Source organism: Neopsephotus bourkii, unplaced genomic scaffold (genome assembly GCF_033783945.1).
Source record: "Neopsephotus bourkii isolate Nb327-2 ecotype Australia unplaced genomic scaffold, CSIRO-AGI_Nbou_v1 NB_1780, whole genome shotgun sequence".
In the NCBI taxonomy this organism is placed as follows: Eukaryota; Metazoa; Chordata; class Aves; order Psittaciformes; family Psittacidae; genus Neopsephotus; species Neopsephotus bourkii.
This window is the reverse complement of record NW_026902254.1, coordinates 8,202,180-8,217,581: the sequence shown is the minus strand read 5'-3', so window position 1 is coordinate 8,217,581 and position 15,402 is coordinate 8,202,180.

Genomic DNA, 15,402 nt, shown 5'->3' with positions numbered 1-15,402 from the left:
ATCTGTTAACCTGCTGTTACTTCTATCTCATCCCCTTCTTTCCTTAGTACTTAAAACTACATTAAGTAATCCTGTCAAGGCTTCACAAATGCTGACTACAGTGAAATAGTTGTTCCATATGTCTCAGGTCTTGTCTATTTTAAATCATCCTTTTTTCTTCTGGTTTTGCAACATTGTCTAATGTTCCATTTGCAACTCACTGTAATCCTGAGACCCTTTTCTGCAGTATATCTGCCTTGTGAGCCATTCTGCATTCTGCATTTTCTTTTCCTTCCTAGACGGTTTGCATCTGCCTTTGTTATATTCTGTTGTACTGCTTTATACCATTTCTCCAGTTTATCAAAATCCTGCTGAATATAATTCTACTTTCCAGAATGTCTAAGACATTTCTGGTTAATGTTATCCACAAATATTAGTCCTTCAATTGTAAATACAAATATGGCATAATGGTACACTCAAGTATTTCTTTCAGTCTGACAGTGAACAGCTGCTAAGATGTCTCTGCTAAGTAATTCAAATGATTTTACAGTAATTTCCAGTGAGATCATATTTCCATACTTCTGAGAGTGTCATATGGAATTGTTACATGTCAGCAAAGAAAGTGTATAAATACTGTTACCCATTTACTTGTGCTGTCATGGAAGGATATCAGATTGGCCTGTTATGATTTCAGTAATTCTACTGTGATTACTTTTAATCAAATTCAGATTTTCTAGGTACTTGGGAAATCATAGGCAGCTGACACATAATACTATTTTCCTTTTCAGTTTAGTAGTTATGTTTTCCATTGGTTGTCCCCTCAGCATTTAGCAGTTATAGAAAGTTCACAAAAGCTGACTGCTAATGGTCAAGAGAGGACTTCAGTTCATAAATATTTCAGGGGAAAATGTTGTTAAGTTGTGGTGATTTGGACATATCTGGTTCATCTAAGAACTTTTTCATCTCTTAACCAATTCTGACTTATAGTTCTAGCATTAGTTGCTAATATTAATTATGTTTAGCTTCTGGTCACAATTAACCTTTTCAGTGAAGAATGAAATAAAAATATAGAGAAGATTTTGCACTTTGTCATCTGTTATTTGTGCCTCCTTTCTGTTAAGAAATAGACATTTGCTTTCATCTTTATTTTAATGAATTTGTGGAACTTTTCCATATTATTCATATGTATATAAAATATATATTTCATATATATTATGCAAGTTTCTTGTGGTACCTGTTTTTCCTTTGCCTTTTTAAGTTTGTCCATGCACACTCTTATCTTTATTGTTAGGGTATCCACCCATTTAATGGAGTGGATTCTAAAACAAGTAAGAAGACGGAGTCCTGTTCCTGTTAAAGGCAATAAGAATTGCAACCACTGACCTAAATGCAGAAGAGATTTAATAAAAAAATGCAACAGTTTTAATAGGCCCTCCAGGCAGAGCAGTGCCATGCATAGAGTTCCAAACCACCATCAGAATGAAGGGCATCTATGGGGGTTGACCCTGGCTGGACACCAGGTGTCCACCAAAGCTGGTCTGGCACTCCTCAGCTGGACGGAGAGAGAAAATACAATGAAAAACTCATTGCTCAAGATCACATACTAATTACCACCACAGGAAGAACTGCATCAATTTGGGGAAATTAGTTTGTGCCAGTCAAATAACAGTAATGAGAAATAAAAATTAAATCTTAAAACACCTTCCTCCTACCCCTTCCTTCCTTATTCCCAAGCTCAACTTTCGTTGTAATTTTCTCTACCTTTTTCTTTGCAGTGGTGAATGGGGATGGGGAAGGATTGCAGTTAGTTCATCAGATATTGTCTCTTACACTCCATCCCACTCAGGGGGAGGACTCCTCACACTCTTTATTCTGCTGTAGCGTAGGGTCCATCTCATGGGAAACAGTCCTCTATAAATTTTTCTGATGTGAATCCTTCCCAGGGAGTGCAGTCCTTCAGGAACTGTTGCAGCGTGGGTCCCCATTGGGTCACAGCTCCTGTCAGCAAACCTTCTCCAGCACAGGCTTCTCCTTCCATGGAGCCACAGGTCCTGACAGGAGCCTGCTCCAGCGTGGGCTTCCCATGGGGGTCAGAGCCTCCTTCAGGCATCCACCTGATCCAGTGTGGAGTCCCCCATGGCTTGCTCCACCATGGATCTTCATGGGCTGCAGGGACACAGCCTGCCTCACCATGACCTGCACTATAGGCTGCAGCAGAATCTCTGCTCCCTTGGCTGGAGCACCTCCTCCTGTTTTGCACTGACTGCGGTGTCTGCAGGGTCACTTCTCTCATATTCTCACGCCTTTCTTCTGGCTGCTGTTGCGCAGCAGGTTTTTCCCATTCTTAATTATGTTATCACAGAGGTACTATTACTGTTGTGGGTCAGCTAAGCCTTTGCCAGCAGTGTGTTCTTCTTGGAGCTATCTGACATTGACTCCATCAGACATAGGGGGAGCTTCTAGCAGCAACCTCTCTAACCCTCTCCCTGCTACCAAAACCCTGACACACATACCCAGTACAGCAGCACAGTCATGTTAGTGCAGCATTTCACCTGTCTAATTAAGCCTGCATCTCTGTCGAAGCTGATTCATAGTTTGTTGGTGTCTCTGTGTGAAGCTACTGTATACCACAAATGCATTTCTATTTATTCAGAGCTAACATTACACAGAGCTAATCTCTGAAAGCAGTGCAACTGTGTAGCATATCCTAAATAATAATTTATAAACTTAAAAGCCTCAATGTGTATGATAAATACCCTTTATTAATTACAGCCATGTTTTACTGCACGATATTTTCAGATCATCCTTTTCTTAGTGGACAATAAAACAATTAATACTGGTTCTCATGAACCACAAAGCTGCAAGGTACCAGAAAAACTCCTAGTTAATGCTGTCTTATCAGCAGGATAGTCTGGTTAAATCATTACTGTACTTTCTTTCTATGCAATTGGCCACAAGACATTCATTACCAATATATCAATGCAAGTATATATTAGTACATATTAGAGGCATGTAAATCTTTGTCAGTCCTGTACATTTTTTGAAAAAAAATAAGGAAAGGTTTGAGACAGAGACAATTGAAAGAGACCTTGAATTCACTGAAATGTTAAAAAAAAAAAAAATTAGTTAGATCTGCTTTAACTTCTCTGTTCAGGCAGTTTTTTTTTCCCTTTTGGATTATTTTAATCCTTAGTTTTTCTTTTTTTATTTGTAGAAATAATCAGACAAGCATACGCTAAAGAAGCTGGGGTTCAATTCATCCACATGCTGCCTGACGATGGTGCATGCAGATTTAAACCGGGCATCACCAGCGGTTGCCGGTCAATTGCTGAGGTGAATAGCTCGAGAGAGGACGCCTTGAACACCGGAGCAGGGGAGAGATTAGCGTCCAGGAGCCTCAACTCAGAGCGCCAAGAGCCACCGAGGGAGCCTCAAGTCCTTGACAGGACCTGCCCAGGAGCCGGCAGCTCAGGTGACGTGAGCAGCTGACTCACAGGGGGTGGAGCCAGGAGCAACGGCGCCAGCCCTGATTGGTTAAAAACCTGCCCCAGGGAGCGAGAGCCGCTAGGAGCGCAGTGAGGCAGTTTCTGCCGGCAGGTGAGCGGGATGCTGAGCACTCGTCTTACGACCAGGGTCCGATGTGGGAGCTCTGCTTTGGCTGCCCCGGCGGTGGCCAGCGTAGGCACCCAGACAGAGCTGATGAGAGGGGAGGCTGCAGTGCAGACTTTGGGGTGTAGAGAGTGTCTGCACCGCTCTGGTGAGGGAAAGGTACGCAATGGGCAGGGCTGCCCTCGGTGCTCCCTGGTGGAGGTTCTCCTGCAGCAGGTGGCTGAGCTGCGGGAAGCTATTAATAGGCTACAAGATGTCAGGGTAGCTGAGAGGAAGCAGGAATGCTTGCTCATGGACCAAACTATGCAGAGTCCTCAAGCTTCCCCCCTAGCTCGTGGAGGAAAGAAGGAGGCCGTTAAGTCACAAAGCTGGGAATTGTTGAGGAAAAAAAAAACAACAAAAAAAGGAGGAAAAGGACAATTAAAAGCAAGGGGCTTCCTCCTGAACCTGTTGCCCCTACGCAGAACCGCTTTGCTGCCCTGAAGGGGGCTCAGGAGAGAACGAACTCGTGCCAGAAACAGCAGGTTGATGCACTAATACAGAAGATCTCTACTGGTGCTGCCAGGAAAAAGCAGCGGGTCGTAGTAGTAGGGGATTCTACTTTGAAAGGGACAGAAGCACTCGTCTGTCGGCCTGACCCAGTCTCAAGGGAGGTGTGTTGCCTACCGGGGGCACAGATCAGGGATGTGGCAGAGAGGCTGCCTGCTCTAGTAAGCCCCACGGACAATTACCGACTTCTGGTGATACATGTGGGTGCTAGGGATATAGATAGTAGTAGCCTGGGGAGCATAAAGAAGGACTACAGAGCCCTGGGAGAGGTGGTTAAGGGCTCTGGAGCTCAGATAGTCTTCTCGTCTCTTCTTCAGGATACAGGGGAGGACCTAAAAAAAGCTAGGAGGATTAGCCCTGTTAATAAATGGTTAAAAGGGTGGTGTCACAGTCAGGGGTTTGGGTGTCTTGAACATGAGACACAAGTTTGTAGGCCAGGTCTAGTGGGGGCTGGTGGAGCTGGTTCGATTAAAAAAAGGGGAAAAGCAGTTTTGGTAGGAGGCTTGCCAGACTGGTCAAGGAGGCTTTAAACTAGATGTGTTGGGGGAGGGGGGCATCATTCCATCCCAACACACTCAGTCAGTTACCAACACCTATAATAAATGCTCGGAGCAATGTAGAGATATTCCAGCTGCTCCAGTCAATGAGCTGGCTTCATTTGGAGCTCGGCTCAGATGCCTCTATACAAATGCCTGTAGCATGGGGAACAAACAAGAGAAATTAGAGATGTGTGCACATCTATGGGGGTATAATAGGCATTGCAGAAACATGGTGGGATGGCTCCTATGACTGGAGTGTTGGAATGGAAGGTTACAGACTCTTTAGAAAAGACAGGCCTGGCAGGTGCAGAGGGGGAGTTGCTGTTTATATTAGGGATAGGCTGAAGAGTATGGAACTCTGTCTGGGGACTGGTGAGCAGTTAGCAGATAGTTTGTGGGTCAGGGTTAAGGGAAAAAAGCGATTGGAGACACTACTGTGGGGATTTGTTACAGATCGCCTGATCAAGAGGAATCTGTTGATGAAGCACTCTATAGGAAGATAAGAAAAGCCTCACACTCACAGGCCCTCGTTCTCATGGGTGACTTTAACCACCCCGACATCTGTTGGAATGACGGTACGGCCCGGCACAAGCAATCCAGGAGGTGCCTTGATTGTGTGGAAGACAACTTCCTTCTGCAAGTAATAGAGGAACCGACAAGGAGAGGTGCCATGTTTGTCCTTGAGCTCACCAACATGGAAGGGCTCGTTGGAAATGTGGCACTCCAGGTCAGCCTTGGGTGCAGCGATCACGAGATGGTTGAATTTGAGATCCTTAGGACAGTGAGGAAAGTGTGCAGCAAGCTCACTGCCCTGGACTGCAAGAGAGCAGACTTTGGCCTCTTCAAGAACCTGCTTAGTAAGGTTCCAGGGGATATAGCCCTAGAGGGCAGGGGGGCCCAAGACTCTTGGTTGGTCTTCAAGGAACACCTGCTACAAGCTCAGGAGTGTTGCATCCCAACTAGAAGGAAGTGCAGCAGGAGGGCCAGGAGACCTCCCTGGATGAATAAGGAGCTCCTGAGGAAAATTCAAATGAAAAAGAGTCTTATAGAAAGTGGAATCAAGGACAGGCGGCCTGGCAAAGTACAGGGATGTTGTTTGGGAAGCTAGGGACCGGATCAGTAAAGCTAAGGCCCAGTTAGAATTAAACATGTTTAGGGATGTTAAGGATAACAGGAAGGGATTCTGTAGGTACGTAGCAAATAAGAAGCAGACTAGGGAGAACATAAGCCCCCTCAGGAAGCTCTCGGATGTACTAGCTACACAGGATTTGGAGAAGGCTGAGGTTCTGAATGACTTCTTTCCCTCGGTCTTCACTGGCAAATCCTCTGACCGCACCACCAAAGTCTTGGAAGGCAGACACAGGGACTGTGAGAATGAAGACCTTGGGCCCACTGTAGGAGAGGAACTGGTTCGAGACCATCTTAAAAATCAGAACGTGCACAAGTCCATGGGTCCTGATGAAATCCATCCACGGGTCCTGAAGGAGGTGGCAAACGAAGTTGCTAAGCCGCTGGCCATCATATTTGAAAAATCATGGCAGTCAGGAGAAGTTCCCGACGACTGGAAAAAAGGAAATATAACCCCCATTTTCAAGAAGGGGAAATTGGATGACCCAGGCAATTACAGACCAGTCAGTCTCACCTCTGTGCCTGGCAAAATCTTCGAGCAGATTCTCCTGTAAGGCATGCTAAGGCAGATGAAAATAAACAGGGTACTTGGTGACAGCCAGCATGGCTTCACTAAGGGGAAATCCTGCCTGACCAATTTGGTGGCCTTTTGTGGTGGGGCTAGAGAACTGATGGGCAGTGGTAGAGCAGTTGATGTCATCTACCTGGACTTGTGCCAAGCGTTCGACACTGTCCCACACAACATCCTTGTCTCTAAACTGGAGAGACATCAATTTGATGGATGGACCGCTAGTGGATAAAGAACTGGCTGGAGGGCCGCACAAAAAGAGTTGTGGTCAATGGCTCAATGTCTGGCTGGAGACCAGTAATGAAGGGTGGCCCTCAGGGATCGGTGTTGGGACCAGTCTTGCTTAACATCTTTGTCGCTGACATGGACAGTGTGATTGAGTGCGCCCTCAGCAAGTTTGCCAGTTGCACCAAGCTGTGTGGTTCGGTTGATGTGCTGGAGGGAAGGAATTCCATCAAGAGGGACCTTGACATGCTTGTGAGGTGTGCTGATGCCAACCTCATGAATTTTAACCATGACAAGTGCAAGGTCCTACACCTGGGTCAGAGTAATCCCAGGCACAGCTACAGGCTGGGCAGAGAAGAGATTCAGAGCAGCCCTGCGGAGAAGGACTTGGGGGTGCTGGTCAATGAGAAAATGAACATGAGCTGGTTTAGTGTGCGCTTGCAGCCCAGAAAGCCAACCGTATCCTGGGCTGCATCAAAAGGATTGTGACCAGCAGGTTGAAGGAGGTGATCCTGCCCCTTTATTCTGCTCTTGTGAGACCTCACTTGGAGTATTGTGTGCAATTCTGGTGTCCTCAACATAAGAAGGAAATGGATCTGTTGGAACAAGTCCAGAGGAGGGCCACGAGAATGATCAGGGGACTGGAGCACCTCCCATATGAAAATAGGCTGAGAAAGTTGGGGCTGTTCAGCCTGGAGAAGAGAAGGCTGTGTGGAGACCTCATGGCAGCCTTCCAGTATCTGAAGGGGGCCTATAGGGATGCTGGGGAGGGACTCTTCATTAGGAACTGTCATGACAGGACAAGGGGTAACTGGTTAAAACTTGAAAGTTTAAAACAGGTTAAAACAGGGGAAGTTTAGGTTGGATATGAGGAGGAAATTCTTTCCTGTTAGGGTGGTGACGCACTGGAATGGGTTACCCAGGGAAGTTTTGAATGCTGCATCCCTGGCAGTGTTCAAGGCCAGGTTGGATGAAGCCTTGGGCGATATGGTTTAGAGGGAGGTGTCCCTGCCCATGGCAGGGGGGTTGGAACTAGGTGATGTTAAGGTCCTTTCCAACCCTAACTATTCTATGATTCTATTTTACATGTTCAGCTTTCTGAGTCACTGAGAATCATAACAACTCTTGGCCTTCGTCATTATATTAAAAAAAATTGTTTGCAGTCCTTTGTACTACAAACACAGAATTTCCGCCACATGATCAGCTAATTTTCAATAATCCTTCTGAGCTGGTCATATTTAGGTACAAATCTTCATTTATTTACCTTGGTGCTACTGGGAATAAAGCATACATATAAAGTCCAGCTCCATAGCTATTTTGAACTTGCAAGACCCCAGTGGTTCCAAGAGAAGTAAGTATATGTATGAGAGTTGTGGAATTACCCTAAGAAGACCAAAAGACAGTTGGAATTTATACTAATTAACCACATCCTATATGGAAATGTGAACAGTTAGTATTTACAACTAGGGTACTGCACTGCAGTATAAAAACATGTCACCCAAGAGTTAATGTAAGTATGAAAGAATAGTTTCCCCTCCTAATTTCTAATAACCCAAGAGCTTTGGTGCAACCACCATCTGTTTATCTTTTCATTGTATCTTTATCCTTATCAGCCTGCAAACAGCATCAGTATGCTATACATACATATACATGATGGATTATTGCTATTATGCTCACGAGAATGGCAGGCGTGAAGTATAAGAATGGAGTTCAGCCAGCAAGTATGATATAAGTTATGTATAAGTAGCTTTTAGTGTCAAGCACTTTGAAAAGTTCAGTAAGTGCATGTAACTGAAGTAAATCAGCTAACCCTATGTCACCACAGGACTATTTCCTTTAGAAGTGTATGTAAGGCATTTTCAGCATGCTTAAAAAGTGTATGAAATAACTCATTTTAATTACGTAAGCATGACATTGCTCTGGACATAGGAAAAAGTTTGCAGGACCACTGTAAGGCCTGAGGACCTAATTACAACTCATGTTTGATTTAAGATCTCATTTAAGATTTTATGGCTGGAACTACTGGGGGTCTGACTGAGAGTCCAACCTTGTTTTTTCCTGTACTGTTACTGTTCATTTGCACAGTGATGCTTAGCATGATTCACTTCCGTTCAATTTTGAGTGTATACAACCTGGGAGGGAGCACAGACCTAAGATTTTTTGTTTTTTTCCTCCTTCAGTCACTGTCTTTATGTACACTCGCACTGCATTTTTACATGCTTCATATTCCATAGACTACTGTGAGGGTAGGATGTGACAGTATGGGACTGGGGAGGGGATGAAAGCTTGGTGTTCCTATTTTTTAGTGGTACCAACTCCATTAATGTATAGTAGCCATTATATATTAATAATAACCAAGCAGCATTTTCCCAAGGTATTTAAAAATATTCAGGTGAGATTTTGCAAAATGACAGATTCTGGGTACATTCATTGTTGAAAAATGGAACAGAATTGCATTACTGGTTTTTGTTCTATTTTAATATAAAGTTTGATAAACTTGCATTGCCCTTAATTCTTGACTACATAAGCAGATAAACTGGCTGAAGTAATACCATATAACTAATGTAGCCTTTCTTACAATCTTCATAGTGTTTGAAAGTGAAAGGATTATCTTTTCCTCTAACATACACATGGACATGGCCACACCAGCACGCACACACACACACACACACACACACACACACACAGAGCCTAATGGGATTAAAACACTGTATGTGGCTCAACATCTTGTGGAAAATCAGGAAGCTGCAGAGGAAAGTATTTTCCTGTTTGAAGACTTGAAAGAACCATTCTTAGAGAAAAGGGAGGGGGCATCACATGTTAGTGATCTCGCCCCTTTCATGTATTAAAATGACTAAAGGAAAGTTCCTCTTTCATTGGCCTGAGGTAGAAAAGAAATAGCTTTCCCAACTCTAAATATTTAAAGAAGCCCTCATAAAACTTGAAAAGGGTTTGAGCTTTTTCTTTGTGGGACTAAATTCCTAAGGGTATAAGAAGACATACATTGATATTTATCCCTTATAATATTTTGTTTCTATAATAGATGTGTCATGGGGGTATTGATATAATTTTGTAGACTTAACAGTATCTTGCTTTTATATACTTTTGAAAAGTTTATACAGTGTAAATTCTAAATAGAAAGATTTTTAATACTCCTTCCCGTGTGAGTGTGCATGTGTAAAAACCAAATGTGAAAGCCTACTGAGATAGATTCATGATACATGTTTATCAATAGATTTCAGCTCTTGACTTGACACACCCCAGGTAAGGCTTACCAGGTATTAGAGTTCACATGGCATGCTGGATCACACTACATGCAGTGTGATTGCAGTAGAAGAGGATTCTACTGCTGGTTTTGAATGCTTACACAAATGGGGTGGAGTTACCTAAATTTGGGGACTATCTCATTTTAGCTGATGTCTATCAAATTGCACATCCCAGAGCTCAGAGAAGGCTTCTTTTTATTGAAATTAAATCACTGAAAAAGGAATCAGCGTACAGTTCTCAAAAAGCAGGTTGAATCATTATAATAATTTTAGAGTTTTCTTGTTAGAAAAAAGAAATCAGAATATTTTAGACATCATTTTCTAGATTTTTAAGCGTATTGTTAAGAGTTTCCATCTTGGGTTGCATAGACATTCTCTTCATGTAAATGTTTTTTAATTCTCAGAATATTAGATATTTGTTAAATAGGACAGTTTATTGGATGAATATTCTATCTTGTTTGCATATATATAGCATAGCATTATTTATTTGCAGTAAAGGGTACCTACAGATATTGGAAAGCATTATGCATCCGTTGCATAAAGCTCTCCACAGATACATGAAAGGACGTAATGAATGTGCCAGTTCACAGGCCAGATGATAGCCTTCACTCCTTCAGGCAGCCATGACTATCAGCTCTGTCTGTGGCAGTCTTGGACGCCTCTAGTGAACTTTTAAGGCTGGTTCCTCAGCTGGCACAGCTAAGAAAATGGAAACAAAGCCATATTTTATTCCCCTGACTTTAGAATCAGCCTGGGGCAATTTAATTCATACTGTAATTTACAGCAGCTTGGCTGCCCAAGGAGCTATTCTGGCAGCTGAGAAGCACCAGAGCCTAAGGTCATTCTCCAGTTCTCCCAAATAAGCCTGTATGCAGTGGTTAGAAAGTGAACAGTATTAAACTTCACTTTTGCTTTGTCAGCTGGAGTGTCTGAAAGCAGCTGGAACAGAACTGATGATGGACCCGTTAATATTGTGACTTCACTTAGTTTCATTATTGCAGGAGAGTAGCCTTTGAGAAATAAAAGGATGCTTTACATTAATCATTGATTCATTTTTCATAAAAGTGCAAATTTCAATCTCTGGTAATTCTGCATATGGATACTTGGTTATTAATTAAATGCAAAGAAATTACTTTGCTAGTTGTTAAAAATGGTATACTGCAGACATTTTATGTCATATTTACAAAACATTTTTACTGCTTGCTCCTGTGTGACTATTTAAGAAATCTGTCTCAAAAGAGCTGATGATTTCTGGCTGATGGCTCAGAACTTTTAAAGAGTGCTTGCATGAGGATTCAGTTTCCATTTTGAATGTAGGATTTTCTTTTTCTACTCTTTATATCAATGCCACAAGAATTTAAAGTTGAAATTCTTTCAGCTCTGAAAATGTCACTCCTGTACTCTAAAAATGTTCAGACATAAAACAGGCTACCTTCTCAAAAATCTGGCTCCCCATGATCCCTGTAAAGGGGGGAATAAATTTTGGATTATAATGATGTGAGTGGAGAAAAGGTGTCTCACCAGATACTGGAGAATGGAGTCTGAGGCCAACCCCAGAGCAGAAGTCAGATAGTTGAAATAGTGGAGGAGATGGTATCATTTGTTCAGATGATGAGTATACACTAGAGAGGAGCATGATGCGACATGAGAGAATCTAAGATGAAAAAACAAAGAGTGGAGAAGCTTGTGAGATGGAAGTTTAATGATCTCTCTTAAATCTCCAGATATGGTTTGCCAGCAGAAGTTCAGTTACCAGTGCACAAACTTTTATGGCATCAGATATCATGGGACTTAAGACATTAACATACTTAAGACATGGGACTTAAGATATTAACATACCCATGTACTGGTTTTGGCTGGGATAAGGACATTTGTTTTCAGAATTTCATTCAGAATGAAATTCTCCCAGAATTTCATTAGGGTTTTTTCTGGAAACTTGTGTTGGTATAGATTTTGTGCTTAAAGCAATTCTGCAAAACTGAATCTCTAAAGACTGCATTGATGAGATCATGGGAGGAGGATATGTGAGGAACAAATGTATGTTCTCCTTGCTACTTTACTGAGCAAAACATAAGAGTTAGAGATGATGCTTGTTGTGAGGCAAGGGACAATGTTGTCAGTGCAGGTGTGGAAACAAGGCTGCCCTGATGTTGCCACCACTACAGTTCTGAACTTGTGGACAAAGAAATGGCAATAATATGTCAGTGCCACTTTTCCTCTGTTTTTACAGTGCTAAAATAGGTATCACTGATACTGGTGCTATGTAGAAGAGTTCAAAGATAATGCAAGTCTGAAAAGTAAATCTTTTATGTGAACAATTGAACTAATTGCTGTAACTAAATAGTATATACTCTTTTCATGTGTTAGAAGACACTTTATCTTTGTAGTTTATAAATCACAAATGCTTAAAGAAAGATGCTAATTGTGCTCTTTTAGTGAGGTTACCTGGTTATTATAAGCATGTCACTTCAACATTGTTTTAAAACCAGAACTGTTTCCCCAAAAAAGTTTTTAATTGAATGCATTTACATAAATTTGCAAGTATTTTTATATAATACCTTTCCCAATAAACTAAACAAAAAATTTTCCTCCCAGCTACCCTAAAAATTGCTAGCATCAAAAACCAATCACGTGACCCAAAATCTAGGAAGTAAAACCAAACAGTGAATAATAGAGTTCCAGCTTTCCTGAATCCCACAAGAATTTGAATATCTCTTAATAAATGCCAGAGTATTTGACCCAGATTCTGTCAGAGACTCTAGTAATGCTGGCAAATTTAAAAAATATATTTTCTGGAAGGAAAATACTACTAAATAATTTTAAATAAAACATAAAACCACTCTAAAACTTCTTTTATTATAGCAGAAAAAGAATCCTAATATCCCCTGATTTTCTATGTTGTTCCAAAAAAAAAAGACTTAGTTGATATCACTGGGGACAAATGTGGTAAATAATTCTTAATCCATGAAGTATGTGTATCTGCCTGAGTATGGAACTAGAAGCTGTACAGAAGTGTTTCTGCTATAATGAAACAAAAGGGTTTTTTCAGTTGCTTTCTTCTCTGAGGAAAATGGTGGAAGTGCTAGAAGGCATATCAGAATATCAATGCATTCAGATTCCTGGTGTTGCCCATAAGAAATACTAACAGAAAATATATTCATAGTTTAAAACACACATTTTCTTCTCTTTAGTGCTTGGCAGATCTGAGTAGGTTCTTGCATAAATTTCCAGGATGAATAAAACTCTGTGTTTAAAGTTCTGTCTGCTGTGTATTGTGCTGTAAGATAGCAGAACCTGTGTGCAGTGCCAGATGACATTCATTAAAATGAAAACACAAGCAAGAAGCCTCCACCAGCTGATGAAATGGTACCCTATGCTCTCAGTGTTTCATTCAAATTGATGATAGTAGCGATTTACCTATTGTGAAATTAATCTTCCCTAAAATGTCTAATGATATCTAATACTAATCTAATACAGTCTTTTTATCATAGCAAATTGAATACATCATTAATATTTCTGCTTGGGTGGCTTCGTTACAGCATCCATTATTGTACACTGTAAAACTAGAGATGAGAACAGTTTTGTAGGGAGCAGAATGTGAACGAAGTCTGGACTGTGTGAAATACTTAGGGGTCTGCAGCAATGACAGGAGTCTCCAGAACTGCTTGATGTCTGTCTTTCAAAGGCTTACTCTAAATGCTGGATACAATATGCTATGCCTTTACTGCTTCTGCATACGGCTTCTGGGGCTACAGCAATGCTGGATGGGTCTGAGATACCGTACTCATGGCTGAATGATTGGGAAGGAATACTACCAGTTCATTCAAGCTTGTAAAGGCCAGATCTCAGAATCTTGGTGTCTTGAATCTTGACAGCATTTGCTGCAGTGGTTTTCATGGACTTGATCTCATAATAAAGGCCAACAGCAGCGTTTGTAACTATTAACACCTTCACTAGCAGCTTCAAGTGTGCATGACATGAGGTTAAAAAGCATGATGAAAAAAACCCAAAAAAACCTGCCATACCGTGTCATACATGGTACCACAGCTGTTCGGAGTGGCACTTCTCTGAATGTCATGTTTAATCTTATGTTCATAACCTGCAATAAATAGCTGCAATGACAACATTGCACATCTTCATTAATACTGACCCTAACTGGTGCTAATAAAAACCAGAGCAGTTACTAGACCTCTTAACAGCCCAGGTAGGAATAGCGACTTGATCCCGTATTACTCTCCAGCTCTTTCCAGTGCATAATGGTGCAATCAGGCAGTTACAGCATTCTTTGCATAGCCCGTGAAGTCTGGAGTCTCTGATAATTATCCCAGAATTTCTGGTGTGTGACTACTGATGACACTGCACTTGCGCACCATTTAGCACTTTCCTTCTACTTTGTACACTTTCTCTATGCTTGCTCTCTCAAGAATCTTTAATTGATTTCTCTACTACCACAAAAATACTCAAAAGAATCCCTTTGAACTGTTATCCCACTCCAGTAGCTGTCCAATTGCCAAATTTCATTTAAAATGAGCTAATACCATTATTTTTTTTTAAAAGTGAGCTGAGCAAGTTGTTGATTGATAAGCCCCTTTCAGTGATGCCCATTTAGAGTGTGGTAGAGGTGTCAGTTGTCATAAATGCATTGCAAACTAGCTCATTGGTGAGACAAGGGGGGGGCACGAAATTACAAAATGGTATATAGAAATCTTTAGAAGTAGCTTTAAATAGTGTTAAGTTTGATGGCTTTGTAACAGTAGCAATGGAAAATTACTGAGGTGCAGGGTACATAGAGAAAAATATGTGAAGAGAGTGCAGCTAGAGAACATACTGAGAATTCTCACAAGATAAATCGTTATAGTTGACATAGCTTTAAGAAAAAAACAGCCTAGAAAAACAGGACACAGGGATAAGGGGTATCTGGGAACTGCAGGTGTCCAGGATGGGCTACAGTTGAACTAACAGATAAGTAGGAGGATGGGAGGATTATTATGTCTCTGGTGCTAACGAACCAATTAAACTGGTATGAGCATCTACTGCGCGTGCTTCAAAGGCTGCCAGAAGTGATGAAGATCGTTGGAAGAAGTAAACGACCCTCAGAGACCACCACCACAAATCTGTACGCATGCGGGGAACTCTCTGGAAAATGATGTAATCCATATGTAGCCTCATGAATATGTATGTATGCCCAGGGGCTATAAAAGGACAGCTTGTGGGGCAATTAGGGAGATACACGCTAGGTGGAGTTATCCCCCGTGTCTCCCGGCGCCGTAATAAAGAATACCTGCTTGTCAGCTTGAAAACTTTGTTGGCAAGTTTGTTCCTGGAGTTTTCTCCGAATCATTGGAAATCAGAACCTTTATTCTACTAAGAAGCCCATATACAGAAATATACCCTATACCACCAAGTACAAGCATTGGTATTCATGAAGTGGACATACTAACCCAGGCTTGATATGTTCTGGAAAATGCCATGTGTATACCAAAAAGGATGATCTGCTCACCTTGAGGTTTTGCACCACATACTGAGATAGATAATATCT